Source organism: Falco punctatus, assembly GCF_963210335.1.
Source record: "Falco punctatus genome assembly, chromosome: 9".
In the NCBI taxonomy this organism is placed as follows: Eukaryota; Metazoa; Chordata; class Aves; order Falconiformes; family Falconidae; genus Falco; species Falco punctatus.
The window spans coordinates 6604992-6627486 of record NC_137589.1 but is presented as its reverse complement, the minus strand read 5'-3'; the positions used below and the strand labels follow the sequence as shown (position 1 = coordinate 6627486).

General features: G+C 44.0%; 1 long non-coding RNA gene across 1 annotated transcript; it reads right to left on the bottom strand.

The window, feature by feature from the left end:
* Positions 1-426: 426 nt before the first annotated feature.
* On the bottom strand, positions 427-7163 carry LOC308070000. Its single transcript, XR_013930587.1, has 2 exons — positions 5328-7163; positions 427-5257 (listed from the first exon to the last, which is right to left on the bottom strand). It is a non-coding gene; the product is annotated as an uncharacterized lncRNA (long non-coding RNA).
* Between the last annotated feature and the right edge of the window lie 15332 nt (positions 7164-22495).

Here is a 22495-nt window from a genome sequence, read left to right as displayed (position 1 = left end):
GACATTCCGAAGGCACAATAGTGACGATGCAGAGCTGACTGAACTTCTCCTCATACACCAGTGTAAGCCCGTAACCTCTGTAAAGCGGTACATGCTCCGCAGTACCTGTCAGGCTTCAAGCCGTACATTGGCCAGCCCACAGCAGGGTGAGGAACCCCAGTTCGGAATTCCTGAAGGACAGGTTCTGGAGAGCCTTTGTTGCCCCTAACCTGTTCAGCTTACAGGCTGATGAACAGGTGCTGCCTTTGCTTCAGATGGAAGAACAGGAACTGAAGTCATTCAGTAGTCAAATTTTCAAATACTGGGACAGATCCAGCCTGGAAAAAGGAGGGGGAGCCCATCTGAACCCTGAAAAAGCCAGTAAGAAAAAAAAGGAGCATATATCCTGTCTTGGTAGCTTTGGTGACATCACTAGGGTAAACCTGGCCACAGCCAGCTATTCTGAATGTCTGCAATCACAGTAGATCAGTGTGGATAAAATAGCACATCTAAGAACCGGCACATATAACACAGCCACGCGCTTGTACAGACACGACACCGGGTATTGAAAGCTGCCAGCCTTCTAGTCTACCTTTTTCAGCTGGAGAAACATTTGTCAAGTCATTACTCATCCTATGGTTCCACTCCATGTTTCAGCAAAATTAACAGTGATGTGACTACAAGTCTTGTCTTCAGGTGTGAAGGGTAACACCCCAAGCTGAAGCACAAGCAGCTGGAGCTGCTCCCTGCATGGGCAGCCTGGAAGTGCCGCAGGATCTTCCTTTAGAGCCAACGGAGAACAGAATGCGGTACCAGAACCGGCACCGACACCTCCCTTCAGTGCACTGCAGAGCGAGCCTTGTCACCCTCCGGGCACGCGCGCGCAAAGCTGCCGTCTCTGAGAAAGCTTTGGCCCCTGCTTCACACCCCGCCACCAAACACTACTGGCACCAAGAATTCCACTCACCTGGTAGGAAACCACCCTGGCCACGACGATGGGTTTTGTCCAGGAAACGGTGTTTGTTGGGAGGCTTGTAAGGGCTGCGGATGGGGCTGCTTTCTCCCGCAGCATCCCCGCAGGCTCTGGGCTGTCTCCTCAGAGGATGCAGCTTAATCCCCTGCAGTGCTGCTGGAGGGACACGGAGCCTTGCTGGCTGCCCCTGCCTTTGGGATAGGTGGAGGGAGACATCTCTGCACTTCCCCAAAGGACTCGAGGGAACACAACACGCCTGAGAATGAAATTGTCTTTATTTTCCAAAGAATGCCACTCCTACGTGTACGCTTGGCATATATTCCCTCCGCACTTCGGAAAGACCTCTGAGGTCATTGCAATGTCGTTTTTGCTGCTGGGGGTTCAATGTGGACAAATATGAGCCTCATATTATCTTTGTTGAATGTGAAGTATTTGCTTATTTGCAAATACTCGGTTTAAAGAAAGGAAAATAAATGCAAAATTCTGTCTAACAATTCTTACCGTGATTCAGCTAAAAATCTGCCCTAGAAGACTGGTGAAATATGCTTTTTGGGGTCTAGGGCTCAACCAGTGATAAAATATTTCCCAGGGTCCAATGTCTTTTGTTTGTGGTGACGCAGCTCAAGGCGGACTGAAAAACACTATGTCTGCGTGGCTGTGTTTGGACAAAATGACAAAATGGCCTTTATCATTTATGCAAATTACTTATATATCTTAGACAGTACGTGTGTCAGACCCTGATAGGTTTTCTGTGTTCTTCTTCTTGCTTGCTGTTTGCTGTTGCTGTAGGTGGCCGTATGCTGCGGTTCTAAGTTCTTCACCTCCAGTTGACATACCTGACAATTTGTGCCTGTCTTAAAGGTGCACGACTAAGTCTTTGAAGTCAACTGACTTGTCTGCAGACCCGCTGCAGACCCCGACAATTTCCCCTTTTTCTTTTTGAACAGCTAGTATCAGGTTTGCCATGTGCTGCAGGGCCCTTGCAAACATGATGGTAACCCAGGCAATAGCAAACAAACAATATTGCCAGTTGAGTGAATTGATGCCAAAAAGGCTGACATTTTCTCAGATTTTGATAACATATTGCTGCAATGGGGCACCTAAAATCTGTGCAGCACATACCATCAGAATCCTCACAGCCATGTCCTTGAGCCAACAACAAAAAGCCAATAGTTGTTCTGTTTTGTATGCAATAGTGGCAAATTTGACTCACATTCTTAACTGCCTAACAAACAAGGTGATTTAACTCTTTAATGCTTTCCCTGCTGTTGCTCCGGATAAGAGAAGAACCTCTGCAATATGTTCCCATCAGCTCCATAAATCAACTACATCATTACATGCTTCATCCAAAGTTATATTGCCTTTAAGTGCATTATGCTCATCAACATGTTCAAATGTTGATTTATGCGTGTCATGGTCCCATCATAGCCTCCTGCTACGCTAGCATCTACATAAAAACAACTATCAACATTCAAAGTGCCAACAATATCAACTTCTTGTGGATTAACATTATACAGAGGTAATCAATTATCCCAGATATCAAGGCTTTCAGTAAGATTCTTCATTCCCCACATTCTTTGTCGAAACTGTACATTCACTTTTTTGCAACAATGTCTGCAAGTCAGTTTCAAGGAAGGGCACACCAAACAAGGACTGGTTCAGTAAGGAGACCACATGTTAGTTGTTGGGTTGATTGGTGGCAGCAGTGCTCCCACAATCCGGCACACTAAGCTCAGGCCGCACACAGCGAGCAGGTATCCATCGTGGACCTTCATCTGTAGAAACACGAGCATAACCTCTCCCCCAAGTTAACAATTCATGCGGTCCCGACCAATGCCTGGTACAAGGGTCTTTCATGCGTACTAAGATGCCTTCGTGCTTTTGCTGCTTGTCACCAATTGACACAAAGTGCCGCACAATGGTCGGCAGATATTTTCAGAAAGGTCAAAACATAACATGCTTTCTCTTAATCGTGCCTCCGAGGTCCTTCCCTTCATTCCCCCCTTTTTTTTTTCAAGCTGGCGCTTAAGAGTACCATTCACACATTCAAGGATGGCTTGGCCTGTAGGGGAATGGGGAATACCAAATTTGTGGGAGATCCCCCACTGGGAAAGAAACTGACGGGCCTAGAACTATAGGCAGGTCCACAGACCGTTTTGATTTCAAGAGGGACACCGAGCACAGAAAAAGCACGTTGCCAGTGCCAAATGACGTCACGACTGGTCTCACCTGTGCGGGCAGTAGCAATCATTGCAGTAGAATATGTATCTGTTGTAACATAGATATATTTTTGTCTGCCAAACTTGTAATGAGTTACATCTGTTCACCAAAGTTGCGAAGCTTGAAGGCCTCTAGGATTAACTCCATAACTGGGCACAGAAGTAACATTTTGACAGTCTGGAAGGCTGCAATAATACTGCGTGCAGCAGCCTGAGAGAGACCCTTTGGGCCAAATGGATGATACAAGGATCACCAGTTCTGATGATAGAATTGGTGGGCTAACACGGCTTGCTGGTGGACATCAGGAACAGGCACCGACAGAGCCACAGAAACTAGAGCATCAACTCTAGCGTTGCCTTCAGTTATAAAACCGGGTAGGGAAGTATGGCTGTTAACATGCATAACGTAATACGGAGAATGGCATTTCCGAATCTCTTCCCAAACTGAAGTCAAAATTGCAAAAAGCTTGGGATTGTTGACATGGCCAAGGACAGCCCTGTCTAACCTGGGGAGGGGAGCTGCCACATATGCCGAATCAGTAACAAGATTAAGAGGGCCTGGAAAGTATTGAAATGCCAAGGCCGCAGCCCATAACTCTATGACTTGCGGGGATCCTTCTTGATACACAGTTTGGGAATGCCATTGCCCATTTTTTTTCCAAGCGACTGCGGCTTTTCCCGTTTTTCCTGACCCGTCTGTAAATACTGTGTCACCTTTGACTGGTCATCTCTGACTTAGTTGCCGTGGCTGCAAAGTTAGATTTACAGTCATTTTCAAAAGTGGATGAGGTGGATGATGGTACTGAACTTGCCCTTGAAAACTGGCAAGAGCCACTTGAAGGACAGTAGAGTTTAATAGCGCCCATTCAGCACAGAATTGTTGTACAGGGATAATCACAGTTGCTAGATCAACTCCAGTCAACTCTAAACATCTTTTTCGGATTTTCATGATCAAATCGGCAACAAGTTCATACCATTCAATAGCAGTTTTCTTAGGCTGCAAGGGCAAAAACAACCATTCACACACATGCAGTGGATCTTCCCAAGCCTGGTTCCACTGGGCCAACATAGCATAAGGGGAAGAGCGGTCCATTAAAATAAAACCACTTAAAGGAAGCATGGTATCTACACGGCACACATGTCGTGAAGAGATCAACTGCTCAATTTCTTTCACAAGTGTGAAGGCCGCAGGTGTTAAATACCTTGGGGCTAAAAGAGCTGTGCCTCCTTTTAAAAGCTGCAAAAGAGGTTGCATTTGTTCATTAGTAAGGCCTAAATAAGGCCGTAGCCAAATCAGCGTTCCTGCAAGTTTATGGACATCATGCAAAGTCTTTATGTCCAGTTTCAATTTGATAGGTTGTGGAGACACAGTTCTCTTCAGCACATTCATGCCCAGCTATTTCCAAGGCTCTTGTCTCTGAACATTTTCAGGAGCTACAACCAATCCAAACTCTGCTAAACTCTGGCATCCTTTTCAACTATGTTCAGCAGTTCTTTTGATGGTGCTGCTAGCAAAACGTCATCCATGTAATGATACCAGTAAACATCCTTGTATTTGTCTCTCACAGAGCTCAGGGCTGGGGCTACAAACCACTGACAAATGGTTGGCCAGTTTCTCATGCCCTGAGGCAGCACGGTCCAGTGGTACCTTTTGTGGACTCGGAGCTATTTCTATTTGGTACTGTAAAAGCAAACTTCGCTTTGTCTTTTGGATCTAAAGGAATGGTAAAAAAATAAATCTTTCAGATCAAGAACTAAAATGTCCCAGTCCATTGGTATCATGGTGGCAGATGGCAATCCTGGCTGTAAGGCCCCCCGTAGGGTCCATCACTGCGTTGACTTTACGCAGGTCATGCAACATTCGTCATTTAACACACTTCTTTTTTATCACAAATACAGGGGTGTTCCACGGGCTATGTGATTCTTCAGTGTGGCCCATGTCTAACTGTTCCTTAACTAACTCATGCAGGGCACGCAGCTTTTCCTGGGGCAGCGGGCTCTGACCTGCCCATACTGGTTTGTCGCTCAAGTGAGGCCAAGGGTAGGCTGTTTTACTCCCTGCAGTACAGTGGCCCCAGTTAAAAATCTGTGGTGATACAAACTCCCCACTGTCCTAAACAATCTCGACCCCACAAAGTGAATGGTGGGGTGGCAACGTATGGGCGGACGGAGGCAGTCTGTCCTTCTTGTGTTTTGATCTGTATAGGTTTTACAGACAAGTAGCTAGTAGTCATGCCCCCCAGACCTACAACTCCCACTGCGTTATTTACCAAAGCCCATTGAGGTGGCCAGTCCTTGCTCGGTGTGACAGTTACGTCTGCTCCGCTATCCAGGAGACCGCTCAACTTCACCTGTGCAGGAGTGCCTCCCGGTAATGCCAGAGTGCAGGTCAGGTTGGGTCGTTGTGAAGATAATTCTTGTGTCCAGCACACTTGAGGTATTCCTGTGGAGCCGAATCCTTCATCACCCGCCACCTGGGCTCTGTTCAGGGAACACAACTCACAAAAAGCACAAGTTGAGCAAGGCGTGTATTTTTTGGAATTGTAACAGGAGGCACAAGTGTAGAAACTAGGGCACATACCTGACCTGTAAAGTCTGCATCAATAACACCAACATGGACTTGGATGCTTTGCAAAGTAGTAATAGATCGACCTATGAGTAAGGCACTGAGGCCCTTACCTACTGGCCCCTGAGCGTTCAAAGGGACCTTACACACTCCATGGTTGGTCAGAGTTACTGATTCACTGGTGCATCCATCCATCCCTGCTGATCCCTGGGTCCTCCCTGATAATTGGTCACATTAGGCTGGCTAGTTGGTATGACAACCTGAGGTACTTGTGTCATCGCCCGCCTCCTTGCGCTCTCTTGAGTGTTTCCCTGGCGTCGTAGGTGAAATTCTTTATTGTAATGAGAATGACACCGTTTTGCAAAATGCCCTTTCTTTCCACAGCGGAAACAGGGAATTATCGCCGAGGACAGTTTAGGTTGTGGCGCATGTTGTTTTTTTGGAGAAGTCCTGTTTACAGCGTCCTGACTTACCACAAGAATAACATTTCATTTGCATAGCAGCCATGACTGCTAGTTTGTGTTCCGAGGTACCTACCTTGGCGCAGGCTGGTAGCATAGTTTCTAAATTGGGTTCACCTGGCAATCCTTCTATTATTTTTTTACAATCAGCATTAGCATTACCTTTGGCTAACTGCTTTACTAGCATGTCACGCAGGTGAGGGTCAAACACTCGAGAGGCAATAGCATGTTGCAATTTTTCCACAGATGGCAAAAATGGTTCTTTTGGACCTTGCTTATTTGTTGTATCACGCTGTTTTGGCTCCGCTAATCGTGCAGTTTTCAGTATTGCTTGCACGCCTATATTTTTTACTTGATCTAATACTGTGGTGGGGCACTGGGCCTGACCCGAGACCCATCGACAGAGCAGGCCCGTTACCAACCCAGGGATCGTATGGCGGAAGGTTTATATTCGGCAGCCCTTGCTGTTCCGCAGCTGTCCGCCAGGTGGCGGGGAAGACCGCTAGTTGCACGGGCCGGAGCGTGACCCGCGCCAGCTGAGAGCTGTCAAAAGGAGCCGAAGCGCCCCCGGCGAGCAAGGCGACAACTGCACGCAGGAGGCGGATCCGCCCCGTACTGGGAGAGAGGCTTTTTGCAAGCCCTGCACTGCTCCCCGAGCGAATGGTGTGTGAACGTGAGCACCAGCGGCAGCCGCCTATTACAACAGGGTATGCGTGCGGCGCAGCGGTGGGAGTGGGAAGATCAAGCGCTCCGCCTACCTGTTCCACTAAATCCCAGTTTCCCTCTCCCAGCGCCCCGTCCCTACAGCCTGCCAAAATCGCCGCGGGTCGCGCGGCATTACCGTACCACTGGAACCCGGGTTTTACCACCTGCACCTGCCTCATCGCCTGGCGCAGCGGGGCACCGCTCCGGGCGCTCGGCATCTCCAGCCTGCGCGGGCACGGGCGGAGCAGAGGGGGCGGAGCAGAGGGGCGGGGGGAGGGCGGAGCAGAGGGGGCGGGGGGAGGGGCGGAGCAGAGGGGGCGGAGCAGAGGGGGCGGGGGGAGTGGCGGAGCAGAGGGGGCGGAGCAGAGGGGGCGGAGCAGAGGGAGCGGGCGGGAGGGGCGGAGCTGAGGGGGCGGAGCAGAAGGAGCGGGAGGAGGGGCTGAGCAGAGGGGGCGGGGGGAGTGGCGGAGCAGAGGGGGCGGAGCAGAGGGGGCGGAGCAGAGGGGGCGGGGGGAGTGGCGGAGCAGAGGGGGCGGAGCAGAGGGGGCGGAGCAGCCGCGGGAGGCAGGAGTGTGGGCTGGCACAAATGTCGGGGCAGTCATGGGGGCTGGGGTCGGTCCGCCGAGGTTCCTGCTTGTCGTTGTCCTGCGGTACCGAGTATAGGTCGATGCCGCTGGACAGATTTAGGGGATTCGGGGCATTGGGGAGTGGCGTCTGGTAAGGGGCACGGACTCTCCCCCTCCCCCACCCCTTCATCCTCTTGTCTGTGTCCTGGAGGGGGATACAGGGAGGTTTGAATGACACACCCTCATTCACATTTTGCTGACTTTGCAAGCCCCCACTCGCACCTTGATGATTTTTGAAGCCCCCTGCAACATGTCTAAGCAGTCCCCATGTAGGCAAAAGCCCCAACGCCTCTTGTGTCCCCTTTCTCCAGGGCTTTTGACAGTGTTGATCCTAAATTGTCCCAGGTTGATACACTAAGAGCAATCATGGCCGATGCTTCTACTCCATGTGTTTTGGCCCACAATAACATACTTTTTCACCAGAGCCCATCTAAAGTAATTCCACGCTTCTCTAATACTAATTTCCACATTGATAGCACCATGGCATCTTCTTTAGATAACTTAGTCCCCATGCTGTCCCTGGTGGCTCACCTTACCGGTGCCAGTTCTCCCGGGATCCTGCAGCTGCTCGCTGCGCTACTCCGCTCCCCCAGGCTCAGCTCCCCAGCAACCCGCTGTCAGTCTCAGGATCGCTTCTGACACCCCTCACCGGGGTCACGTCGGCACAGACTCAGGGTCTCTTTTTGGTACCCTTTATTGGGATCACATCGGCACATCAGGGTCACCAAATGTAGTGACGCAGCTCAAAGCGGACTGAAAAACACGATGTCTGCGTGGCTGTGTTCGGACAAAATGACAAAATGGCCTTTATTGTTTATGCAAATTACTTATATATCTTAGACAGTACGTGTGTCAGACCCTGATAGGTTTTCTGTGTTCTTCTTGCTTGCTGTTTGCTGTTGCTGTAGGTGGCCGTATGCTGCGGTTCTAAGTTCCGGTTCTTCACCTCCTGTTATTTTATTTTATATATTATTTTATGTTATATATTTTATATATTTATTTATTTTATATGCTATTTTATTTTATATATTCACCTCCTGACAATTTGTGGCTGTCTTAAAGGTACACGACTAAGTCTTTGAAGTCAACTAATTTGCCTGCAGAACCGCTGCAGACCCCGACACCCTGCAGTGCTGCTGGAGGGACACGGAGCCTTGCTGGCTGCCCCTGCCTTTGGGATAGGTGGAGGGAGACATCTCTGCACTTCCCCAAAGGACTCGAGGGAACACAACACACCTGAGAATGAAATCGTCTTTATTTTCCAAAGAATGCCACTGCTACGTGTATACTTGGCATATATTCCCTCCGCACTTCGGAAAGACCTCTGAGGTCATTGCAATGTCGGTTTTGCTGCTGGGGGTTCAATGTGGGCAAATAGGAGCCTCATATTATCTTTGTTGAATGTGAAGTATTTGCTTATTTGCAAATACTTGGTTTAAAGAAAGGAAAATAAATGCAAAATTCTGTCTAACAATTCTTACCATGATTCAGCTAAAAATCTGCCCTAGAAGACTGGTGAAATATGCTTTTTGGGGTCTAGGGCTCAACCAGTGATATAATATATTTCCCAGGGTCCAGTGTCTTTTTTTAACATCAATAAAATTCCTACCAGGCTGATCTTGTCACCAATGTGCTAAATAGAGTTGTGTTTATTACATGTTTTTATTCTCAGTCTGATGTTACTCAGTAGGAATCGTTGCATTCCTCGTCATGGAACCCCTCGCTCCTGTTTTCCTCTAAATAGATACCAAATTAGTATAATTTTTGCAAACTTTGAGCTACATGTTGTATCCTCTGAATGTATAAAGAGAAATTTTTTTTGCAGGAAAAGAATTTGATAAATAGTTACTGTGAGGCTTTGTTTAAATTAAGAATCATGCCAAGTACAGATATTAGAGCCCCATCAGTTGCTGTGTTTCTGAAAATGTTATTTGAACACCGTTTTCCTTCTAGTAGCTAATGATAATAAATTGGCTGCCAGTAGCAATCCTACCACCTGTTGAGCTTCATTTCTCATACCCTACCTCTGACAGCACAAACAGATCTAAACAGCTATAGCAAGCGATTCAAGAAAGAAACAAAGGAAACAAGGACACCTGTGTCCAGCCCTGCTGCGACTGAAACAAGAACAGACGACGGCTCAGGAGCACCGGGGAGATCTACACCCTGTTTAAGCATGGATCCAGCACGCTCGGGCAAGAAGTGATCTTGGAAGACAACAGCGATCAGCACTTCTATGCAGAATAGTAGGTATACGGTACAATGTTCAGCTGTTTGATGACAGATTTTCCTTTTGAACATCAGCATTTCTGTATTAGCCGTTAGAAAAGCAGAAAGTACACTTCATTAAAGCATCAGTATTTACCAGGCTACTGAGTTTGGCTTAGAACATTACCCGTGCTAGCTAACAGTCTCTATTCTCAGCATGGAAAATGTCCACCTGGCGTATTTAGCTATTAAGAGGAGTAATTATTAATCCCTGAAGGCAGCTAATATAATTTGGTTTATTTTTAAATGCAAGGTATATGTTTGTTCATAGAAATGCCTGGTCATTGCTTTACTAGGACAGATGATTAAAGGCCAAAGATAGAAATATCTATAAATCTCTTTCCTGTATCCATGTATAAAAAACAGTCTCTAAGATGGTGCAGTTTACATAGCTTACAGACGAAGGACAAAATCAGTAAGTGGAACAAACTGGAACATTGATATATATCACTATGGCATCACTACCGCAAAAAAGGTTAGATGTCAAAATCCTTAATACTAACTCTAATGAGTTTACCTTGAAAAATATAGTATTTTCTTTTCTGGTTCCCCTCTAAAGACTAAAAAATCTGGGTTTGAACAGTTCTATGAATTCATAGTTACAAAGCTGAATACTGTTATATTTCCAAGCAATCAAAATTTTTTTGAGGGAAATCAGTCAAAAGTCCAATTTCTATTGTTATTTTCAAATTGCACATAAAGAACTGCCTGTAACAGCTTTAGTATGGCTGCCTGTCACTGCTATGATATGATACTGTTTTACAGCCAGAGTATAAACATACTGGAATACGCAAGTTACTGTAGGTGTTGGGAGGCACTACATAACGGTGTCTAGATCTGATCACAGTGTAGTCATTTGTTTTTCTAAGTCAAAGCCTTCGTTCAAAACCTGCTCCCATTTTCCCTATCAAGACAATGAACCAAAAGTAACAAACAATCTGCTTTTATCGTTACTATCAAAACTAGGTACATTTAATAATAGTGAAATGGATAAATTAAAATCTTACTCTTGAAGCTGAAAACAATTACAAAAATAAAAGCCCAGAGGAAGTAATGGCATTTGTGACTCCAAATTTGACTGTCAAATCCCTCAGTGAGAGATCATGATAGCTTTCCCACAGACCTTTGCTTTTTCATCTTCATATTATTTTATCTGTGTTCTATCATGCTGCTTATGACACCAAAGCCATGCAAAACTACTCTTTCTGTGGATGCCTTAATACTGACTTGGGACATCACAGCCACAACTGCATTGGGCACACGTACACTGTGCACTCCCCTCTTCAAAAGGTGAGCACACGGAATTACACAATTTGCAGGGACACAACTCAATCACGGGCTAAAAATCCAACAGTGAGGAGAAATGTTGTCTGCAGCATCCGCTGTGAGATTTTTGATTCTTTGACTTTGAACTTTTTCAGTGTCAGGCTACCTCCAGTTCTCATTAGTGTGGGGGAAAGTTATTTGGTACTGAGGAGACCTTCAATAAGGTCTATAAGATTTTGAAGGGAAAAGAGAGGTTGTTGTTGTGGGCCGTGTAATTTAGAGCCCAATAAAAAATCCAGGACTAAAAAAATTCACCTAAGGGAACGCAAACAGTGATTAAACTTAAGCAGACCTTTTCTGCTAAGTTATTAGGTAAATCAGGGATTAAACCCACCTGATCATTAGTATAGCTCAGCCACATAGGATATGCTTAATAAGGAAAAGCAAAATCAAAGTGCAACTCCTTATTCTAAAGCAAAGTATTGAACCTGGTGGTTTCTTCTGAGATTTCTTCAGTCACACGGAGAGGATGCAGAGCCCATTAAAACATCTCAGAATTAAGGATTTGTGCTTCAAGCAGAGCTTGCTCCGAAGGCCTACATCTGATAATGTCTTTCAAAACAAGGTGAACTCTGTTCATCTGATTGATACTGGCCTCTATTAATTTCCGACTTCCTACATTTGGAGGGGAGGATACACGTGACCTTGGTATGGAAAAAGCTGAAGGCTCCAACTATTTAAAACCAGTACTTTGGCTCTTCTCTGGATATTTCGCTGTTCCTAGATGCCAATCTTGCAGATTAGAAACAAATATACAGCGGCATGTCCATTTAGAAAAGATGGTCTAGCTTTAAACTATGTCCTCTCGAGGAGACCAGAATAGAAGTAGATGGCTAATATTTAGTGGTTCCATGCTATTAATGTTGAAAACTACCTGTTCTGTATATATTTTAAACAGAGACCGAATTAAAAGTTCTGAAGCAGAGAGATGCTCACAGAAGCTTTGATTTCTTTAAGAAGTCCTTTAATAGCCTGGGCTTTTGTAATTTTTTTTTTTTTTTAAATTCCTTCCTATTTGCTTACATCCTTTAAGACACTGATTCAAGAGGCCTGAGAGCTAAGTGTATTATGGAAACTGTAAGATAATCTTTCACTGTTCTGAGTGAAGGAATCACTTAGCATTGCTAAGTGAGGGAAGAAGAGGAAAAGAATCAAGTTCCTTCCAAGCCAGACATTGACTGTTTTATCGGGTACACACAAAAGTTAAAGCTGTACTTCTTTGTATAGGCAGCTTGCGTTGCTAAAGATGGATTTAATTTGTCAAAGCTCAAGTCTTGATCAAATTCTGAGGGAGCTCAGATTTAGAGCATGTATTTGACACCTTCCTTGGGTGTTGTTATTTTGGAAAGCATTTTCTTCAATCGCGAGAATAGGTAGCTTCTTCCATAAACAACTGCTCCTCTGTTTTTCCTATGTGCAAATTCAGTCTTGGCTTTTTTGACCCCTTTCTTGAAATTGTAGCTGCCTAGTTTCTTTAAGTTCCCCTCATGTGAAATAAGAGATGGACTGAACTGGCTCTTGAGTCCTCTTACAGATTTGTTTTGTATAATTTAGAATTGGTTTATGGTTTTCTGGAATTCTCTGAATGTATTGGTAGGACTCACTGTCTTGCAGATTCAGACTGTCGTAGCTTGAGATACGGAGTGAGATTCTGGTCTACAGGCAGCAGATTTACTCCTGAAACAAGATCAGCACTGGCATCATACAAGACTACTGGAAAAGAACAAAACCTCTTGAAGGGGCACATCAAATGCCTTTGAATGTTTAATGCCTCCATTTCAGTATATACTAATTTACACAGAAACAGTGCAGCCCTGAATAAAGAACAAACAGTAGAATTTCACCGTTCCATCAAATTATTTTTGTAACCAAAGTTACCACTCTGTCTTGCATGCACTTTTATTGCAATCTGCTATCATGAGATACACCATCACCTTCTAACTTTTCCCCAGCTAATGAGCTAAGGCACGGGAAAAGAAAAAACTCGCATACTGGCAAAAGAAAACTAACTATGAGAAATGGTACAGGGAGGTGGAAGGAGCTGCTGGACAGAGCCCAGGGCTGCTCAGCTGGAGCAAGGCTGTGAAAGAGGAAAAAACTGCCAGTTTCAGCCACCTTCAGTCGCTGGCCTTTCACAGTTGAGGATGACCCAGAATTAGGTGCATCCTGTGTAAAAGTGGTCTGTCTTCTAGATTCCAGCTTTATCTGTTGCCATGGTAATATTTCACTTCCCCACCCCCCCACCCCCCCACCCCCAGTGGGAGACTGTGAATATTACTTTAGGATTTTATGGAGTGATGCTCCCTTTGCAGCCAAAGCAGCTCTAAATGACTGGGTTGGGTAAGGCAGAAAAATGGTAGCACCAATTTTCAGTTTTGTGTGACAGCAATTTCTTTGATTTCAAACCATTTCTAGAAGCTGGTGTTATCTTTCTGAGTGTCCTTAGAGCTTCAAAGGTCACTACTATTATCAAAAGCATTTTCTTCAATTCTTTTTATCTTTTGCTGAGCTAGTGTTGGCCTCCTCTTCTGTGTTAGAAATTCCAGACTAGAAGTTAATTGGTAGTTATTGCACAGATGAGCTTAAAATATTAAAGCTTATTTCACTGGCTAACTTTGAAAAGGCACTTCCATATTCTTATGATACTTTTCCTCATAAATAATCCGAAGGGAGTGTTTTAAGCTCTACAGAAATCATTTGACACTCCCTGTCAAACTCTACTAACTCTACGTCAGGTTCTTACTTAGAAGCCATCCATTTTTATCGCACCAGCTTCATATTTGCTTTAGTGACCTGAACATGAAAGGAATTCAGACCTATCTCTCAGCTGCTCAAGACTTCAAGGTTTTAATTGCTTTTGCAGTACCTGTCACCAAACTCAGCTAGCAGTGGCTCCGTTATGATTGTTCTCAACACTTTTGGGTCTACAAAAGCATGCAAGCAAGAAATCTTTTTGATACCGAAGGAATCAAAAAGCACATCTTAAATTTTTAAAACATGTGCCTTTCAAGTCCATTGAAATTAATGGCAATCCATCCAACAGCTCTGATGAGTCAGGCCAGGCTGTTGTCTCCTAAGCACTTTCTGAGCTGGCTAGACATAGTAAACAAAAACTAATGAGCTATAATTAAAATCCCATTGTTTAATATGTATTACTTGGCAGAGATAGTTCTTGCTTTCAATTCAAAGTATGATTGTGTTCTGAAAAGTCACTCTCGGAGTGGAGCACTGGGAAACGGCATATTTATTTGTCACTTTACTCTTCCCAAATGAGTCTGCTCAGTTTATAAGCAAAACTGCATTTCTTCTGTCTTACCGCTTGCCCTGTGAACGGCATACGGCAAGTGAAATCTAAGCCATGTCCTTCACTGCCTGTGATTCATCATCGCTGAACATGATAAAGCCCAGAGAGATCACAGCTGAGATAAAAAATGCAAATGAAAGGTATGAATTAAATGAATAAATTAATGAATTAAAGATGTATCAGTGATTTGGAATGCAGCTTTCTACATTGACTTAAATTATCTTTCCGTCTGGTGTTTGGGAGCTAGCTCTGAAAGTGCTTATGCATGTACCTAATCTTCATGTTGAAAATATCCCTGTCAACAAGTGGAAGTCCCATCTAGTCTGATTATGCCAACTTTTGCATTTTCCACTCATTTTGAAAACTTTAGCCGTAGAATTGATGTTGTGGGAGGGTGGGAAGAAAAAAAAAGAAGGAAAGAAAGAAGAAAAGAGGGGAAAAATATAAAAGAAATCCTCCTAATTCTGAAACTGTATGTACCTCACATTCACCTCGTTACCCAGTTGGCATTTCCTCTTTACACACTCTTGCTGAAGAACACAAATGTGGCCAAAGCAGCCGCATGTGGCTGGCGACCTCCTGCCCCTGGTGCCAAAGCTGCTGCGTTCACAAGCACCCTCACAGACCGGCTGAGCTCAGACCTTAAAAAGCACACTAAAATCTAGCTGAAAAAAAGGTCAGAAAGCATAACCAGAAGCAAGGAAACGTCACCAAGTGGATTTATTCCTGTTATGTCCTGCAGGGATTAGTTCTTAGGTCTTTAATCAATAAAAATGAAAACAAAATCATCAGTGACTGGTCCATAGGTTGAATGGGAGTAGGTATTTACACGATAACTCTGCTGTCATACTGTGGCTGGGACAGTTACCAAAGGGATGTCAGTGATGAGAATAAAAATTATTAACAGATAATTGCAACCAGAGTGGGTAGCCAAACTCCACAGGGAGTTTATGAATATTCAATATGTGCTGAATGCCTGCACTGGAACCTGCACCCCTGCTGCTCTCACCTGCTTCTCTGCTTACCTGGCTTTTACCGTGACATGCAGATGCACACCAGAACTGGGAAAGCAGTGAAGAGTGAAAAATAGATTAATTCCTGTGAAATAAGTTGCACTTAAATACATTCTTGCATTTCTTTGGATTGCAGATGGTTCTTTAAAGCAAAAATCTGAGTTTGGGGCAAAATTTGAGTTTGTTAATCCTTCATGTATATGAGCTCAATGGCAGGAAAAGTGTTGCAATGTAAAGAAAGACATAACAAATACTTGAAATTATTTCAAGTATCCATGACGCATCTGAGCATACACATCTGAGTCCTCTAGAGCACTGGTTTTGCTGACCGCTGCCTTTGCCAGTCCCCCAAGTGAGACTGTTCCTGTATCACAACAGTCCTCAGGATCACTTCAGGGCTGCTGGAATTACATAGTGAAAATGTTCATTTAGAAAATGTAGGGACCCACTCATTCATCATGGTAACTTTGGGTTTAAAATGAGCTACCTAAATGAAAAAAAGATAAATGTAAGGAGGAGAAAGAACCTGAGGGCAGTTTGGCAGCTCTTGCCTACCAATAAAACACTAAATTACGGAGCAAGGTAGGAGCAAGAAGGCAAACTGGGCATGCCAGGGGTTAATCACCCCTTTTAATCCTGACTCTGGATTAAATTCCAGCTGCTGGAGAGGGGCTGCCCCTCGAAGAGCCAGGAAAGGGAAGTTCAGCATCCCTGGACAGAGCAATTAAGTTTGGGTAGGAAAGAGGATTTATTAGTTTTTCACACTCTGAGTTATTAAAAGCTTCCAAGGACGGCACTGTCTAGCAGCCGGAAAGATGAGTTGTTTCCCCACCTCTGCCCTGGGCTGGGTGGAGGGCTCCCTCCGGGATTGGCCTCGCTCATCCCTGTGCTCAGGCATCAGCCCACGCCACCGTCACCCGCGGCCTCGGTGGCTCAGGAGCTGCTCTGCCTCTCCCCGAGCAGTGCAGAAACCCCGTCCTGCCCGGGAGGTCTGTGCATCCTCCTAACAAGAGCAATAGGTGTTCACCCACCGCGGGCGTTAAAAACTCCCTATATCACTCATGTCCACAATATTCCTCCAGATTCATCTTTAGGACCTCTGCAGAATTATGTTTGTACTTAACAGCGTTTGTGTTTTCTGTGCAGCCAGATTGAAGTTGAAGCAGTTGTAACGTTCACAGGACTTACAGCCCTGCTGTGTGTGCTGAAATTAACGAATAGCATTTGGGGCACTTTGCGAAAGAAGGACTAAATTAGGTTTTATGTATACATCTGTGCAAATAAAGGGAAAAAAAACAAACAAACCACAAAACAAAATGAAGCAAGTCCCTAAGCTCTGAGATGAAAAGACATGTTAGAAGGTGCCAGCACCTGCAGTAACTGTCTGGGAGCACAGCCCTAGCCAATATGACATGATTTGCAATCCATCTCATGTATTGATGACAAGCACAAGGTAACTCAGGTCAGCTGCCGTTTGCCTTTGGGTAGACCCACGCACTCTACATTAACACCGATTAGCCGACCCAGGCGCAGTCTGTACCCTCAGAGCCGAGTGCGGAGCGGTTTGCTGATCAGATGGGGAGACAAAATTATGAGTTGTGAGAGCTTGGAGTATCGTGACCATTCCGATCAAGCCTGAGGGCTTTCCCCCGCGTGCTGGAAACGTGTGTGCTGCTGAGCTTCCATGCCCTGCGAGGCATTGAGGGAGGAGGAAAGAACTGGAAATGAGGAAGCAAACGCCTGGTTTAAGAGAAATTCCTGAGAATCCGGTCACAACTACCTATGTGTCCGTTTTGTAAATGAATACTGCGCAGCATAAATCGGAGAAGGTGGAGCCTCCAGCTGGCTGTAGCAGCGTGATACCGATGGCTCTGGCACGTGTCTTAGTTTTTGACATAAGGCTGATTTTTCTTCACGTTCTGTCACAACCGTGTTTTAGTTGCGCAGTGAAATACTGCGCTCTCTGTCAGACGGCGTTTTGCTCTGGGCTGGCATACTTCTTTATCACTTACATTTTCCTTCCCTGAGAAGGAGCCCTCAGCCACCGTGCCGAGTGGCAGCAGAGCGCTCGGGGAGGCGCCGCAGATACCGGCGAGGCGTCATCTGTTCACTGGCAACGCCGCCACGGGAAAGCATGCGAGGAAAACCAACTCTTCAGTCATATTTCCTAATCTGGAGGGACAGGTGGGTGTGGGAAGTAATGAGAGCCTGTAATAGCCTTGGCTAGCCATCTGCCAGCGTTTTTATTTTCTCTGTGAAGTAGAGTGAATTTAGAAAAAAAATTGTGCTGTTTGAAAAGCCAGTCAGGAAAATAGACTCCCAGGAGGAGACGGGATTTCTTCCCTCCCAAAAACGTTGGTAGGCATGGAGGTACGCTGTGCATGTGTATTTACATGCACACACGTATGTATGTAAATTCTTCAGAAAATTGACAAAGGTCTCAAGAGTATGCTTGTCAGTAGTGTTGGGCTTTGGTGGGCTAAAGAGCCAGCCACAGAAAAATAGAAAAGGTTTGAAATGCGTCCTTTTTGCACACTGGAAAAATTAAAAGACATGTGGAAAGGAACTTAAAGCTGTTGATAAAAGACTGTGTTTAAAATAACACTTGAGAAGCTACAAAATGAAGTATTCCGATTTTCAGAAATGGATGGGTAATACAGATATTATTTTGTGGTAATATAAATACATATATAAAATAATATATAAATATTTATATATAAATAAATATAAATGTGTGGCATTACTGAGCCAAAGTCGGTCCCTGTGTAACGGTGAACATCAGTTTACTTTGAAGGCTGAGCTGCAGGAGGGCTCACTTTTTCAGCACTGCTTATCGGACCAGGTCTCCACTAACCTGCAGTTATGCAACTTCTAGCTCAAAGCTAGAATGAAATTGTTTGAGAAATCTTCGTGGAGCTGCTTTCATTTGGAAGTAAAATATCCAGTGTTTTATGACCCTATGGTTCGTTGTGCAGAACAACGACCCAAGGCTTGCCAGTTCTCTCATCGTGTTTCGTGATGCAAACGTTGAGCCAGGATTTAAAAAAAAAAATTTAGTATATCTGAGTGATGATAGATCAGTGAGAAATTTAATTGCTCTGATTAGCGTAGGTTTAATGTGATTTCTGCTTCCAGGGGAGTGTTGGGCCAAGCATGGTCAGTGGGGTAAGCTCGCCCTGGGGTGGAGTCAGGTCACTGTGTTCTGGAGTCACTCCTGAGAAATTTGTAGATGCTACTCAGCAGAAATGGAGGTGAAAATTGGAGAACTTGATTGAAACTGGCTCTGCATTAGCTGGGGCTGTGGCCACAGCTGTACCCACCTCCTCCAGGTCAGAAACTGTTCTTCTGGAGAAGGACAGAGGAAGGAGATGGCCTGTGCCAGCAAAGTAGCTGAGTGAAGTTGTTTAGGGTTTTTTTTTTTGTGGTTTTTTTTGGTGTTGTTTGTGTGTGTGTGTGTTTTTGCTTGTTTGGGTTTTTTTAACTGTTATATGTCAGGTGCCAACTGAATTTTGTTCCCAATGCTGGTGTCTTTTATGGATCTTTAGGCGGTTGAGTGTTGTATTTAAAGTGGGATATGGGTTTCAGTTAAAGGACTGCAGAAAAAGATCTCCCACTTCAGACATTATTACATTTGTAACCAGCCATTCTGGTTACTGCCCAATGCTATATGACTGCTGAATATGACCTACCCATCCCATACACTGGCTTGGTGAAGAGAATAAGGTGGTGATAGGGGCCAGCCACGAGTGAGGCAGCAAATGGTTGGTTTTAAAGAAATGATCAACAGCTGATAGTTTGTTTTGTTTTTTTAAATAACACTCATTCCAGGTTTATGAATAGTTATGCGGTAAGTGACATAGGACCTCTGTGCTAACGAATAATGGCTGTCATGGGGCAATAATTACCCTGTGGGGGATAGAAAAGCACGACTGCTTTACTGTAACATTGAACACTGACTAGTTTACAGACAGGCATTATCATATTAATCTTTTGGAGATCAATAACCACAAAGCAGAGCGCTTCTAGGATTTAGCAATGTCTAGAGGATGTGCCTTGGTTGGAAAAGGGCTAACAGATTAACAGGTGGATGTACCGCAGGCGGCAGAAGGAGCAAAAAGTGCCGTGCCCCAGCCTGACTCCGGTACCAAGTCATGGGTGACAATTATAGTATCGATGGCTCAGCGCTGCCACTTCAGCTTTTCTGAAATGTCTATGGCACTAGACAGTTACATACCTTCCCCCTGCCAATTTGTGATTGTGACTTAATTGTTTCTTCTTACTAATGGTAAGTCTTGCCATCGGATTTTATAACTGCTGCCTAGTAGCATGGGTAGCTGCTGGCAGGTTTCTTGTCATAGAAACTCTTCAGTCTTTAGTAGTGCTACTAGTTTTGAGAGCAGAAGTTTGGGAGCGGTTGTTTCTATACTAGGGTCAAGTTAACTGCATGATTGGTCTTACTGCAGTACTAAAGGTGTTTCTACATTTATAGAGCTCAAGCTGTAATTTTAACGATAGATTTTTTGCTTTCAAAAGGTTTTTATTTTCAGTACACAAGTGATAGAAAATTAATTAGAAAATTGTAAATTAAAATTCTTCCTTCTTGGAAAGAAGATGCTATGTATAGTAGATTTTAGACACACAGATCAGTCTTGATCTAGAAGCCTGAGAAAAACCTCTCTGGTAGCAGTTACATACACAAAGATTTCATTCTATGATTAAACATTAGAAAATAAACAATCCCAAAGATTAAGATGAGTGCGTAGGTTTCTTGGCTATTCATGATTTGCAGTACCGTGAATAAATGTTGCAAAGCTAGCCTCTAACTGTAGAAATCTCATTATATGAGACAACAAATCCTTATCTAAAGAACAGACGTGCTATGATTTCCACATGCACGGCAGGGCATTTTGGCATAATGGCTGAACTAAAATAGGAACTTAAGTTTAACAAGAATCCTGGATGTTGACTTGAGGTATTGCCTGCCTCAAGAAATATAAAGTACTCGTGTTAAGTAACTACTTATACTTGATTTCATCCTTAAACTTTTTCTCAATGCTGAGAAAATGAGACAGGATTGATCACCCTAATGTAATTTCCACTTTTCGAGTTCTTACATTTTTTACTTTAAAGACATGGATTTTGAATTGAAGCGTCAAACTATTCAAAACATACACTACATAAAAATCTTTTTGAACCATTGAAATGTAAAATGTACCAATGAAAAAGATAAAGTTGTCTAGGGTAGCTTCACTACTGTGACTGCTTGCATGATTGCTTTGCATTGTTGTTCCACTAAGACTTCAGCAGATGGCGGAACACGCAAGCTTGAAACACGGACTGCAAATTCCTGCACAAGTGTTTTTTGTCTGTTTTGTCAATTCAGAGATCTTTCATAACTGCTCCCCAGAAGGCTCTTACGCCATGATTACCCAACAGATGACAAAACTAGCTGGTCGCCATACGCCGGGCTGGTTGCAGGGATGAGCCCGTACGTTCCCGTTGGAAGCAGAGCTCCAGCAAGAGCCATCACTGACCTGGCTCCAGGACACAAAACAGAGCTCACCTATCCTGCAGGAAGCATCCACATTCCTTAATTTGGGGTTCTGATATCTCAATGTAAATATTTTGCCAATATATTTTCTCATGATATAAGGAGACGTTAAGCCAAATTTTGTTGGTAATTGCTAGAAACTCCAGCATTTTTTTGTTTCCAATTGTAATATTTTGCAAGTATCTGAGATTGCCATGTATTTTCCTTTATCCAGATGTAAGAGGACAGCAAAACCCCCTGTTTGAATAAAAGTCAGCAGGTGACCACTCCAAATGCAGAAAAATCACTTATGAATTCAATATTTATATTAAAGCAGTTCTCAATGTATTCACACCACAACGAGCACCCAAGTGGCTTAATGATTTGTTAATCACTTAAAACATGAATGCTGATGTTGGTCCTTATTTTTTATTTTAGTAATATGGAACTATGCTAGAATCCAGCTTCTTGCTCAGTAATGCTCCAAGAACAGAAGATATTAAATAAAAACACACCTCAAGTAACAAAGCAGTTTTCTAAGTTGTGATGTTTATGGCACAGGGCCTCAGAAACTCAACCTTAAAATGTCTTGTTGGTGTAAACACTCTGTAAAGATTTGGCTTTTATACTTTCAATCTATTGTTTGCCTATTACAGGCTTGTTTTTACTGAATTCTCACTACATTTCATTTCTTTTTATAAACATTTTCTTATATACTAAACTGACATGCCTTTATGTCTGCATGCTGGGAACATCCGTATTTCAGCTCTTTGATGATCTTCTCTATATTTAATTTGTGTGCTTTTTCATATTTGATGCACTAATTGGCTTTTCACAGTCTGACTTTTCAACTCTGCATGACAGATCTTATTGCATTAAAACAATTTTTACCCTCTCCCATTCTCCAGCTTAGTATTTTTCCTTTTTATTAGTACTGTGCCATCCTCTTTGCTGTCAGCAATGTGTATACAGGTAGATGAAAACTGCTTCAAATTAACACCTCACCCAACTCTTCCTACTCTGTGAAAGCTTTTTTAAAGACTAATTGGCCAAGCCTTTTAGCTTAGTTAAGTGTGCTATGTAGGTGCCTCTGTAGTTCTGCAGACTTACAGCACCCCTCAGCCTGGCACTCTGACTGAAGCCACGGGCTAAAATCTGGAGTTTGGACAGTTAGGTGTGAAGCCATCGATCACTTACCTTGTGATCATCGTTAGTGCTGGCTTACGTATATCACCTGTCACAGGAGAAATGGTTTGCATCTGAAGTAAGTCAGCTGCCGAACTACAAGTAGGTTACTCTGAGTTCTCTCTGTCAGGGAGAGCTTTCGTCCCTTTAATGCTGTTAAATATGCAGCATGATCATTTGAACTCTGCAGATTGTTGAGCCTTCTCTACACGAGAGCAGACCCCTCTCCTGGATATTTGCTAGCAATAATTCATTAAATACTATCTTCTTGCCCATATCCACTGAGCAAATTCTCCTGCAGTCCAAAGAGAACATTGCGCAGGAGGTAACTGCTGCTAAA